The following is an 11,045-nucleotide window of genomic DNA, read 5'->3' as shown; positions in this document are numbered from 1 at the left end:
GCGCTTGATTGAATTTCTTCACTTTGACATTCAGAGCACTGGGCAGAAATCACATTGCGTCAACATCACGTTAAGACCATCGCAATGCTTTGTTTTAATTAGACAGTCGGATTCCCCCGGTCCGTGCCAGTTCTGAGCTGACCGTTAAATAGCGGCCGAAGAGAACACCGGAAAACCGGAGTTTTCCGGGTCTCGCAGCGAGGGCGGTTCCGCGGGAGGCCAAGGCTCGGGACCGGGTTCGGATCGGATCCGGAGATCGTCTCCTCGCCCAGGCCCGGCTCGTTAACCGGAACCCGCTTCCTCGCCAAGCCCGACACGCCCCGATCCTCAGAGCCAATCTTATCCCGAAGTTACGGATCCAATTTGCCGACTTCCCTTACCTACATTATTCTATCGACTAGAGGCTCTTCACCTTGGAGACCTGCTGCGGATATGGGTACGAACTGGCGCGACGCCTCCACGTGGCCCTCTCCCGGATTTTCAAGGTCCGAGGGGAAGATCCGGACACCGCGGCAACTGCGGTGCTCTTCGCGTTCCAAACCATATCTCCCTGCTAGAGGTTTCCATGGAACTCGAACGCTCATGCAGAAAAGAAAACTCTTCCCGGATCTCCCGACGGCGTCTCCGGGTCCTTTTGGGTTACCCCGACGAACTCTCTTGCGAGGGCCCGACTTATTAACGGTTCCGCTGCCAGGTTCCGGAATAGGAACCGGATTCCCTTTCGCCCGACGGGTGTGCGCTCTCGTTTTTCTCGCTCGTCAAAAATTATATATTATTTTATAATAAGACGGACCGCGACGTGTAAAACTACACCCCATCGACATCGGCTTTCGCCTAGGGCTTAGGATCGACTGACTCGTGTGCAACGGCTGTTCACACGAAACCCTTCTCCACGTCAGTCCTCCAGGGCCTCGCTGGAGTATTTGCTACTACCACCAAGATCTGCACCGGCGGCGGCTCCAGACGGCCTCGCGGCCAGCCCTTCTGCGCTCACCGCCGCGACCCTCCTACTCGTCAGGGCTTCATGATCGCGTCCGAAAACGACGATCGCACATGCCTCTGACGGTCGAGTATAAGCACGACGCTTCAGCGCCATCCATTTTCAGGGCTAGTAACTTCGGCAGGTGAGTTGTTACACACTCCTTGGCGGATTCCGACTTCCATGGCCACCGTCCTGCTGTCTTAAGTTACCAACGCCTTTCATGGTATCCCATAAGCGTCGATTTTGGCGCTTTAACTCGACGTTTGGTTCATCCCACAGCGCCAGTTCTGCTTACCAAAAATGGCCCACTTGGCACTCTGATTCGTGTCTCTCGCGGCTTCAATAATATATAAATAAATATATATAGTTCGAGCAAGCCGGAGATCTCACCCATTTAAAGTTTGAGAATAGGTTGAGGTCGTTTCGACCCCAATGCCTCTAATCATTCGCTTTACCGGATGAAACTCGTACGCTACGAGCGCCAGCTATCCTGAGGGAAACTTCGGAGGGAACCAGCTACTAGATGGTTCGATTAGTCTTTCGCCCCTATACCCAGTTCCGACGATCGATTTGCACGTCAGAATCGCTACGGACCTCCATCAGGGTTTCCCCTGACTTCGTCCTGACCAGGCATAGTTCACCATCTTTCGGGTCCCAGCGTGTACGCTCTTGGTGCGCCTCTTCTCGCGATGAGAACGAGACGCCCCGGGAGTGCGAGGCGACCGCTTTAAAGGCGAATCGCCCATCCTCCCTCGGTTCGCGCGAGACGAACCTTTACTTTCATTACGCCTTTAGGTTTAGCGAATCCCAATGACTCGCGCACATGCTAGACTCCTTGGTCCGTGTTTCAAGACGGGTCCTGAAAGTACCCAAAGCTATAGCGTCGCAGATCGGTCACGCTTTTTTACGAGCGAGGGTCGGTTCGAGAACTTCGAGGCCAACAGTCACCGGAGGTCGGTACCGGCACCGGGTCCGATAGCCGACTAGTATCCGGAGCGCTTGCCGCGAGTCGAACGCTTTTAAAGCGACCCGTGACCTTTCTCGTACCGTCGAGCGAGTCGGTCAGGATACCGCGGGTCCGCGCGATTCGAGAAAACCGCGCGGGCTCCGCCGCGGACCTTAGACCGACGCCCGACGGATCGCGACGTCCTACCAGGAGAAAAGTGCACGCGTTCGATGCCGGGTCGAAAAACGTAAGGCGCGGAAAAGGTAACGGGTAACCGTCCTCCCCGTCGCGCGAACGTCTCGCGCCGACTCCGAAACGCGAATGAATTTCTCCCTTCGACCTTTCGGGTTTCTCAGGTTTACCCCTAAACGGTTTCACGTACTATTGAACTCTCTCTTCAAAGTGCTTTTCAACTTTCCCTCACGGTACTTGTTCGCTATCGGTCTCGTGGTCATATTTAGCCTTAGATGGAGTTTACCACCCGCTTAGGGCTGCACTCTCAAGCAACCCGACTCTGAGGAGATCCCTCCCGCGATCGACGGCGGTCGCTACGGGCCTGGCACCCTCTATGGGCTGTGGCCCCGTTCAAGAAGGACTTGGACGCGCCGGACGATCTCGGGATAACGGAACCTCCCTAACACCACATTTCCCGGCGCCCGGTATCGGCCGCGGGATTCGGTGCTGGGCTCTTCCCTGTTCGCTCGCAGCTACTGAGGGAATCCTAATTAGTTTCTTTTCCTCCGCTTATTAATATGCTTAAATTCGGCGGGTAGTCTCACCTGCTCTGAGGTCGATCGATAAAATCATTATATATATATATATATATATATATATATAAATATATATATAAAACGTAGACGTGAATTTCGAAACGGTTCAGCGTTTATATTTAAAACCGCTATATCCACCACTCGTTACGCGGCCGCAAACGATCAGACGTCGGACACCTTTTCTTCTTATCGAGAAAATAACGGACACGACGATCGTCAATTTTGCGCGGACCTGCGACATACGCGGGCGGTTTTAATTACGCTCGTCTCTCGCGCTTTTAAGCGAGCGCGACGCGACGAACCGGTGCGTCGAAAATCGACGTCGTTCGCAAACTCGGTCGCGTTCCTTAGAACGCGGCCGGAGTTTCGCTTTCGCGTTTTAAAACGTCGCGAGACCGGGTAGGAGAGAGATCGCGCGCTAAGCGCGAACGTGCTGTTGCTCCTCACTCCTTCCCGCGCTACACGTCCAACTCGCTCCGACGTTTCTCGCGCCTCGCGGGCGAAAAAACCGAGCAGTCTTTAAATTGGATACGACCCTCAGCCAGGAGTGGTCCGGGAACAGAATCCGAGGACCGCAATGTGCGTTCGAAATGTCGATGTTCATGTGTCCTGCAGTTCACAAGTTGACGCGCAATTAGCTGCGTTCTTCATCGACCCACGAGCCAAGTGATCCACCGTTTAGGGTAATCTTTTTTCGATCGGTTTAACGCTTTTCGTCTCCGAAAAAGAGTCGTCGGCGTTGTTATCGACACATACATTTTTTTTACGGAAGGCGAGGTATATACCTTTCGACGTAAAAAAAAAAAAAAAGTTCGATTTCGGGCCGGTCTATCCGACGGAACACTTCGCCGCGCGCCCTTTGTTCTTTATTATTCAGACGGTAGGCGCGCGCGCGTTCGCGTTCGGACGACCCGCGCCGGTTTAAAGTTTATATACACACCTCCTCGCGGGTCGCGGGTGGGTGTAAGTACTTTTCGGTGCTCCGGGCGAATATCGTTTGACACCTTGTCGACGGCGAGCGCGAAACTAGGTTTCGCGCTTCGAGTTCCGTCTAGGTACCCGGAATTTTGTCGGCGCTCCTCCTACTCCTACTCCTCTCTCCCCTTTTTTACGGTGGTCGAGTGGTCGTCGTAGTCGTCGAATTTAATCGCGGCCGACTTAAAGATCGACGCGAGATATTTTCGACCGAGCGTCAGCGACAAAAATTCGTTCGACTAAATAAAGACAAACTGTGTAATTTTTATTATCACTTTAATGATCCTTCCGCAGGTTCACCTACGGAAACCTTGTTACGACTTTTACTTCCTCTAAATGATCAAGTTTGGTCAACTTCCCGGACACATCGACGACGCCGAAACGCCATCGGCGTATCGGTCCGAAGACCTCACTAAATCATTCAATCGGTAGTAGCGACGGGCGGTGTGTACAAAGGGCAGGGACGTAATCAACGCGAGCTTATGACTCGCGCTTACTGGGAATTCCTCGTTCATGGGGAACAATTGCAAGCCCCAATCCCTAGCACGAAGGAGGTTCAGCGGGTTACCCGGGCCTCTCGGCCAGGGAGGACACGCTGATTCCTTCAGTGTAGCGCGCGTGCGGCCCAGAACATCTAAGGGCATCACAGACCTGTTATTGCTCAATCTCGTGCGGCTAGAAGCCGCCTGTCCCTCTAAGAAGAATTGTTTGTACGCAGACAGTAAAAACCGCGCGCGACAACGGGGCGAACCCCGAGCCGGCCGGCCTTTGAGATGTCTAAATACGCCTAGTTAGCAGGCTAGAGTCTCGTTCGTTATCGGAATTAACCAGACAAATCGCTCCACCAACTAAGAACGGCCATGCACCACCACCCACCGAATCAAGAAAGAGCTCTCAATCTGTCAATCCTTCCGGTGTCCGGGCCTGGTGAGGTTTCCCGTGTTGAGTCAAATTAAGCCGCAGGCTCCACTCCTGGTGGTGCCCTTCCGTCAATTCCTTTAAGTTTCAGCTTTGCAACCATACTTCCCCCGGAACCCAAAAGCTTTGGTTTCCCGGAAGCTGCCCGCCGAGTCATCGGAGGAACGTCGGCGGATCGCTAGCTGGCATAGTTTACAGTTAGAACTAGGGCGGTATCTGATCGCCTTCGAACCTCTAACTTTCGTTCTTGATCAATGAAAACGTTTTTGGCAAATGCTTTCGCTTCTGTCCGTCTTGCGACGATCCAAGAATTTCACCTCTAACGTCGCAATACGAATGCCCCCATCCGTTCCTATTAATCATTACCTCGGGGTTCCGAAAACCAACAAAATAGAACCGAGGTCCTATTCCATTATTCCATGCACACAGTATTCAGGCGAAGTTTTAGCCTGCTTTAAGCACTCTAATTTGTTCAAAGTAAACGTGCCGGCCCACCTCGACACTCAATGAAGAGCACCGCGGCAGGATTGAGTTGGACCGCCCGCGTGAACGGGCTAAGTCCACCGGCAGGACGTCTCGCGGCACGCCAGTTAACACCGCGGACGATGAACCGGCGGCGCGAGACACAAATTCGACTACGAGCTTTTTAACCGCAACAACTTTAATATACGCTATTGGAGCTGGAATTACCGCGGCTGCTGGCACCAGACTTGCCCTCCAATTGATCCTCGTTAAAGGGTTTAGAGTGTACTCATTCCGATTACGGGGCCTCGGATGAGTCCCGTATCGTTATTTTTCGTCACTACCTCCCCGTGCCGGGAGTGGGTAATTTGCGCGCCTGCTGCCCTCCTTGGATATGGTAGCCGTTTCTCAGGCTCCCTCTCCGGAATCGAACCCTGATTCCCCGTTACCCGTTACGACCATGGTAGGCGCAGAACCTACCATCGACAGTTGATAAGGCAGACATTTGAAAGATGCGTCGCCGGTGCGAGACCGTGCGATCAGCGTAAAGTTATTCAGAGTCACCAAGTTGAACGATGTCGGGCGCGAACCCGCCACCGATTGGTTTTGATCTAATAAAAGCACTCCTTCCGTCTCCGGTCGGACCTCTGTTTGCATGTATTAGCTCTAGAATTACCACAGTTATCCAAGTAATTGTGGGTACGATCTAAGGAACCATAACTGATTTAATGAGCCTTTCGCGGTTTCACCTTAATTTGGCTTGTACTGAAACATGCATGGCTTAATCTTTGAGACAAGCATATGACTACTGGCAGGATCAACCAGGGAGCTGTTCTACGTGTCGAGCGCGCCGCCGCCGCCGCCGCCACGGATGACGACGATCGGGCGCGGTACGACAACAAACAGTCTCTTTTTTAAAAATAATAATTACGCGCGCGAAACGCGTTTATTTTATTTTTAAATAGAAACAGACGCGACCACTTTGTGTGGCGGTGATAGCGTGCGAGTACGGAAATGAACCGTTCCCGACGCCACACTCGTTATTATTATTATTCGGACGCGATCCGTCCAATTTTTTTTTGTTGGTAATAAATATCGAGACGACGTGAGTGCGCGATCAAACAATCCGACTCGCGCGCGCATAATAAGCTTTAAAATGCGGCGCGCGTCGAACCGATGTGCCTCGGGCAACGAACGTCGATCGACGGAAATTTTCGGACATTCTCTCGATCACTCTTCGCTAGATTGAAAGCGACACGAGATTTCTCGAAAGAAACGTTCCGGATTCGCATATAAACTCGCTCGGTTAGATGAGAGTTATCGCAAATTTTTCGGAAGAAAAATATTATAGGGCGACCGCTTTCGAACCACGAAGTGCCAAATCTTACTTTAAAACACCCGCTAAGTTCGCGATCTAGCTGTATAAGGTGCGGAGCCTTAAAATGTTTTCGAACGCTCGAGCAATCGCTGCTACGAAGACGGGCCGATGGCAAACGAAAAACGGTCTACGTTCCCGTACCGATGAAGGAAACCAATTTTTCTTAAAAAATTGAACCCACGATACGAAAATGTTAAGCGAGCCAATTAATCGCGCCAAACGGTCGACTCGAAGGCGATCTAACGATCGAAAAAGCATTTTGCTCTGCGAAGGGAGAAGTGTCTATACGCACGACGCGGCGGTCGCGCTCGAGACCATCTCACCTATTATAGGTAACGGACCATTCCTTAGTCTTCCGAACGTTTCACGTGAAAACCCGAATATCGGCTGCGGCGGGCAAATAAAGTTCGGAGCGAAACTTTCGCTCGTGGTTACGTTCGATTTGGTTAAAGCGGGCACTTTTTCAAATATTTTTTTTTCTTTACTTACTTTTGTTAACTGACCGCCGGTTCCGGTTCCGACTTAAAAATAAATCGCCGTCCCCGGATTTTGTCGGACGATACTCTCCATCATTTTTAATTTCGGGTGTTTGCATTTTTTTTTCTCGCGATTTAATAAATTCATTATTAAACATTTATAAGTCCGTCTTCTTTAATATTGCGGACCAGCGGGAAGAGTTTTGTTTTTTTTTTTTTATTTTATTCATTTTAACATATACTCCCATAAAAGGTTTTTGCCGCTAGCCGCGAGCAGAGAAAAATAAGCAAAACTAACCGAAACAAAGCAAAAATAAGCAAAACTAACCAAAATTAACCGAATATAACCAAAATTAAACAAAACTAACCAAAAGGAACAAAAATAACCACAACTAAGCAAAATTAATCATAACAAACCAAAATTGGCCAAAGTTCGGCAAAACAAACCAAATTATCCAAAACTAAGCAAAATTAAGCAAAAGTAGTCAAAATTAACAAAAACAAGCCAAACTTATCCTGAACAAACCAAAACTAACGATAATTAAGCAAAAATAGGAAACGTTCACAAAAACTAACCGAAACGAACCATAACTAACTAATAGCGGCCGAAACTGGAAATAATAAACCAAAGTAAACAAAACTAAGCAAAATTAAGCAAAAGTAGTCAAAATTAACAAAAACAAGCCAAACTTATCCTAAACAAACCAAAACTAACGATAATTAAGCAAAAATAGGAAACGTTCACAAAAACTAACCGAAATGAACCCTAACTAACTAATAGCGGCCGAAACTGGAAATAATAAACCAAAGTAACCAAAACTAAGCAAAATTAAGCAAAAGTAGTCAAAATTAACAAAAACAAGCCAAAATTATCCTAAACAAACCCAAAACTAACGATAATCCTAACTAACCAATAGCGGCCGAAACTGGAAATAATAAACCAAAGTAACCAAAACTAGCGAAAATTCAGCAAAAGAAACCAAAATTAACCGTGTAACAAACCCAAATCAACCAAACCAAAAAAAAAAACATGCAAAACTTCACCAAAACGAACCACAATTCGCAAAAACTAAACAAACACAAACAAAATTAAGCACACTCAAATAAAAAGTAATCAAAACTACGTTCAACACGAACTGACCTAATTAAATAAAAAAATAGGAAAATTCAATTTTGCTAACCAAAAACGTCAATCGAAATAAACGCGAAACCGGGTTCCTGCCATTTATTTCGACGATAAGCACTTTTATCTAACTATGATTCGAAAAAAAAAAAAATAAGAAAGAAAGATATGAATAAACGAATTGATTAATATATAAAAATTGTGGTTCTGAAAAGAACCGTTTTTGGTGAATTTACACTCTCCAAGTCGACGCTCATTTATTTAGAACTGGTGTATTTTGTGACGGCTTTGGTCCCTTCACTGACGGCGTGCTTGGCCAACTCTCCGGGCAACAACAATCTCACGGCCGTTTGAATCTCTCTGCTAGTAATAGTGGATCGCTTATTATAGTGAGCCAAACGAGAAGCTTCGGCGGCAATCCTTTCGAAAATGTCGTTTACGAACGAATTCATAATGGACATGGCTTTGCTCGAAATGCCAGTATCCGGATGAACTTGCTTCAACACTTTGTAAATGTAAATTGCGTAACTCTCCTTCCTCCTGCGTTTCTTTTTCTTATCACTCTTCGAAATATTTTTTTGAGCCTTGCCGGCTTTTTTCGCCGCTTTACCGCTTACTTTCGGTGGCATTTTCTACAATCGATTAGACGCGCGCAAAGTAACGGACTGACAAGGCCCACACCGGGCCGCAGCTATTTATTTGAGAACCGAGTCGGCCGACAAGCTCCGCCCCCGGGCATCGTTCGCCGAAGCGCTAATCCCATTGGTCCATGCCCATGTCCTATAAATAGCGCGCCCACGGTCTGCGAGAGCGTCATTGTGCTGTTAACGTTCGTGCGTGTACTATTAACGGTAATAACGATGTCGGGACGCGGAAAAGGAGGCAAAGTCAAAGGGAAAGCGAAGTCTCGTTCTAGCAGGGCCGGTTTACAGTTTCCGGTAGGTAGAATTCACCGATTACTTCGGAAAGGAAACTATGCGGAGAGGGTCGGCGCCGGAGCTCCGGTATATTTGGCGGCCGTAATGGAATATTTGGCCGCCGAAGTTTTGGAATTGGCCGGTAACGCGGCGAGGGACAATAAGAAAACCAGAATCATTCCGCGACATTTACAACTGGCGATCCGAAACGACGAGGAATTGAACAAATTATTATCGGGAGTAACGATCGCTCAGGGAGGTGTTTTGCCGAACATTCAAGCGGTTCTTTTGCCCAAGAAAACCGACAACAAAGCAAAATAAAAATTGCGGCGAGGGAAGACGATGGGAAAACGGTCCTTCTAAGGACCACAAATACTTTTCTATTTGAGATTTCGTTTCGTTTATTTAACAGATTATTAAAAAAAAAAAAAAAAAGAAACGTTCCTTCTTTTTACGTTTTCTCTTTCGGACTATAAGAAAACCGGTATAATACCTCGACATTTACAATTGCCGATCCCAGGAATTGAACAAATTATTATCCGAAGTTAAGATCGCTAGGTGGTTCTGTTGCCTAAGAAAACCGACAACAAAGCTAAATAAAGTTTTCGCCGGGAAGGAAGACGGTTCTTGTAAGGACCACAAATACTTTTCTATTTGAGATTTCGTTTCCTTTATTTCACAGATTTAATAATCACACTAACACGGGGAGAAATTAAAAATTCAAAACTTACCTCGACTCGATAATGGTTTGTTGGGCATTATACTCGAAATAACGAATAATCTTTGGAACGTATTTTGTGGTTCTGAAAAGAACCTTTTTTTTTTTTTTTTGTGTTTCCGCAAGATCGACGAAAAATTTAGCCACCAAATCCGTAAAGAGTTCTACCTTGTCTTTTTAGGGCGTACACCACGTCCATTGCCGTTACCGTTTTTCTTTTGGCGTGCTCCGTATAGGTTACCGCGTCTCTGATGACGTTTTCCAAAAACACCTTTAAAACGCCACGAGTTTCTTCGTAAATCAATCCGGAAATTCGTTTCACGCCTCCGCGACGGGCCAATCTTCTAATGGCCGGCTTGGTTATTCCCTGAATGTTATCCCTCAACACTTTGCGATGTCGCTTTGCACCACCTTTTCCCAAACCTTTGCCGCCTTTCCCTCTACCGGTCATTTTTAATACGAGCCGAGTTCTCTGATCGATATATAACAAACAAAACCGTCCGAAGTGCCACGATCAACTGACCGAAAACGGTCCGGCGCTTCGGTTTTGTCGAGTCGGAATTCGCCACGCCCAAAAAGGTCGATTGGACCAATGAGAAGAGAAAACGCTCGGGTACAAATTAAACGGACGGACGTTCGTGCGGCCATTATCTGTCGACGAGTGTTAGTGATTTGGTGTTCTAGTACGTCCGCGAACGTGTTTTATTATCATGGCCAGAACCAAGCAGACCGCTCGTAAATCGACCGGAGGAAAAGCGCCCCGAAAGCAGTTGGCGACCAAAGCGGCGAGAAAAAGTGCACCGGCAACCGGAGGAGTTAAAAAACCTCATCGCTACAGACCGGGCACCGTGGCTTTGAGAGAAATTAGACGTTATCAAAAGAGCACCGAACTATTGATCCGAAAATTACCGTTCCAACGACTGGTCAGAGAAATCGCTCAAGACTTTAAAACGGATCTGCGTTTCCAAAGTTCCGCGGTAATGGCGTTGCAAGAAGCGAGCGAAGCTTATCTCGTCGGTCTTTTCGAAGATACAAATTTGTGCGCCATTCATGCCAAACGAGTAACGATCATGCCGAAAGATATTCAATTGGCGAGGCGTATCAGGGGAGAGAGAGCTTAAGATTAATAATAATCTCTTTTATTATTATTAACAACAAACCGGTTCTTTTAAGAACCACAAATCATTTTCCTTTAAGATTTCGTTAAAAATTGAAAATAAAAAATAAAACTTTTTCATTTATTAATTATTTGAGAACGGCCCGGTTGGATTTTTTTTTTTTCGCAACTAACGACGTCTTTAAAAAAAATTATTAGTGGTTCTGAAAAGAACCCCCCCCACTCCCCGTTGCTTTGTAAAACCGGACGAGTTTTTATTTCGA

General features: G+C 47.5%; 2 non-coding genes and 1 pseudogene across 2 annotated transcripts; all 3 read right to left on the bottom strand.

The window, feature by feature from the left end:
• Positions 1-2,721, bottom strand: LOC132705769 (large subunit ribosomal RNA; annotated as a pseudogene; the record flags this gene model as incomplete).
• Positions 2,722-3,229: 508 nt separating this feature from the next.
• On the bottom strand, positions 3,230-3,384 carry LOC132705766 (5.8S ribosomal RNA). The gene has a single exon (XR_009619507.1). It is a non-coding gene; the product is annotated as a 5.8S ribosomal RNA (ribosomal RNA).
• A 566-nt stretch (positions 3,385-3,950) lies between these two features.
• LOC132705767 (small subunit ribosomal RNA) lies at positions 3,951-5,881 on the bottom strand. The gene has a single exon (XR_009619508.1). It is a non-coding gene; the product is annotated as a small subunit ribosomal RNA (ribosomal RNA).
• Between the last annotated feature and the right edge of the window lie 5,164 nt (positions 5,882-11,045).

Source organism: Cylas formicarius, unplaced genomic scaffold (assembly GCF_029955315.1).
Source record: "Cylas formicarius isolate icCylForm1 unplaced genomic scaffold, icCylForm1.1 PGA_scaffold_82__1_contigs__length_16045, whole genome shotgun sequence".
Taxonomy (NCBI): Eukaryota; Metazoa; Arthropoda; class Insecta; order Coleoptera; family Brentidae; genus Cylas; species Cylas formicarius.
Note: the sequence above shows the minus strand (reverse complement) of the source record. Positions and strands in the feature narration are given on the sequence as shown.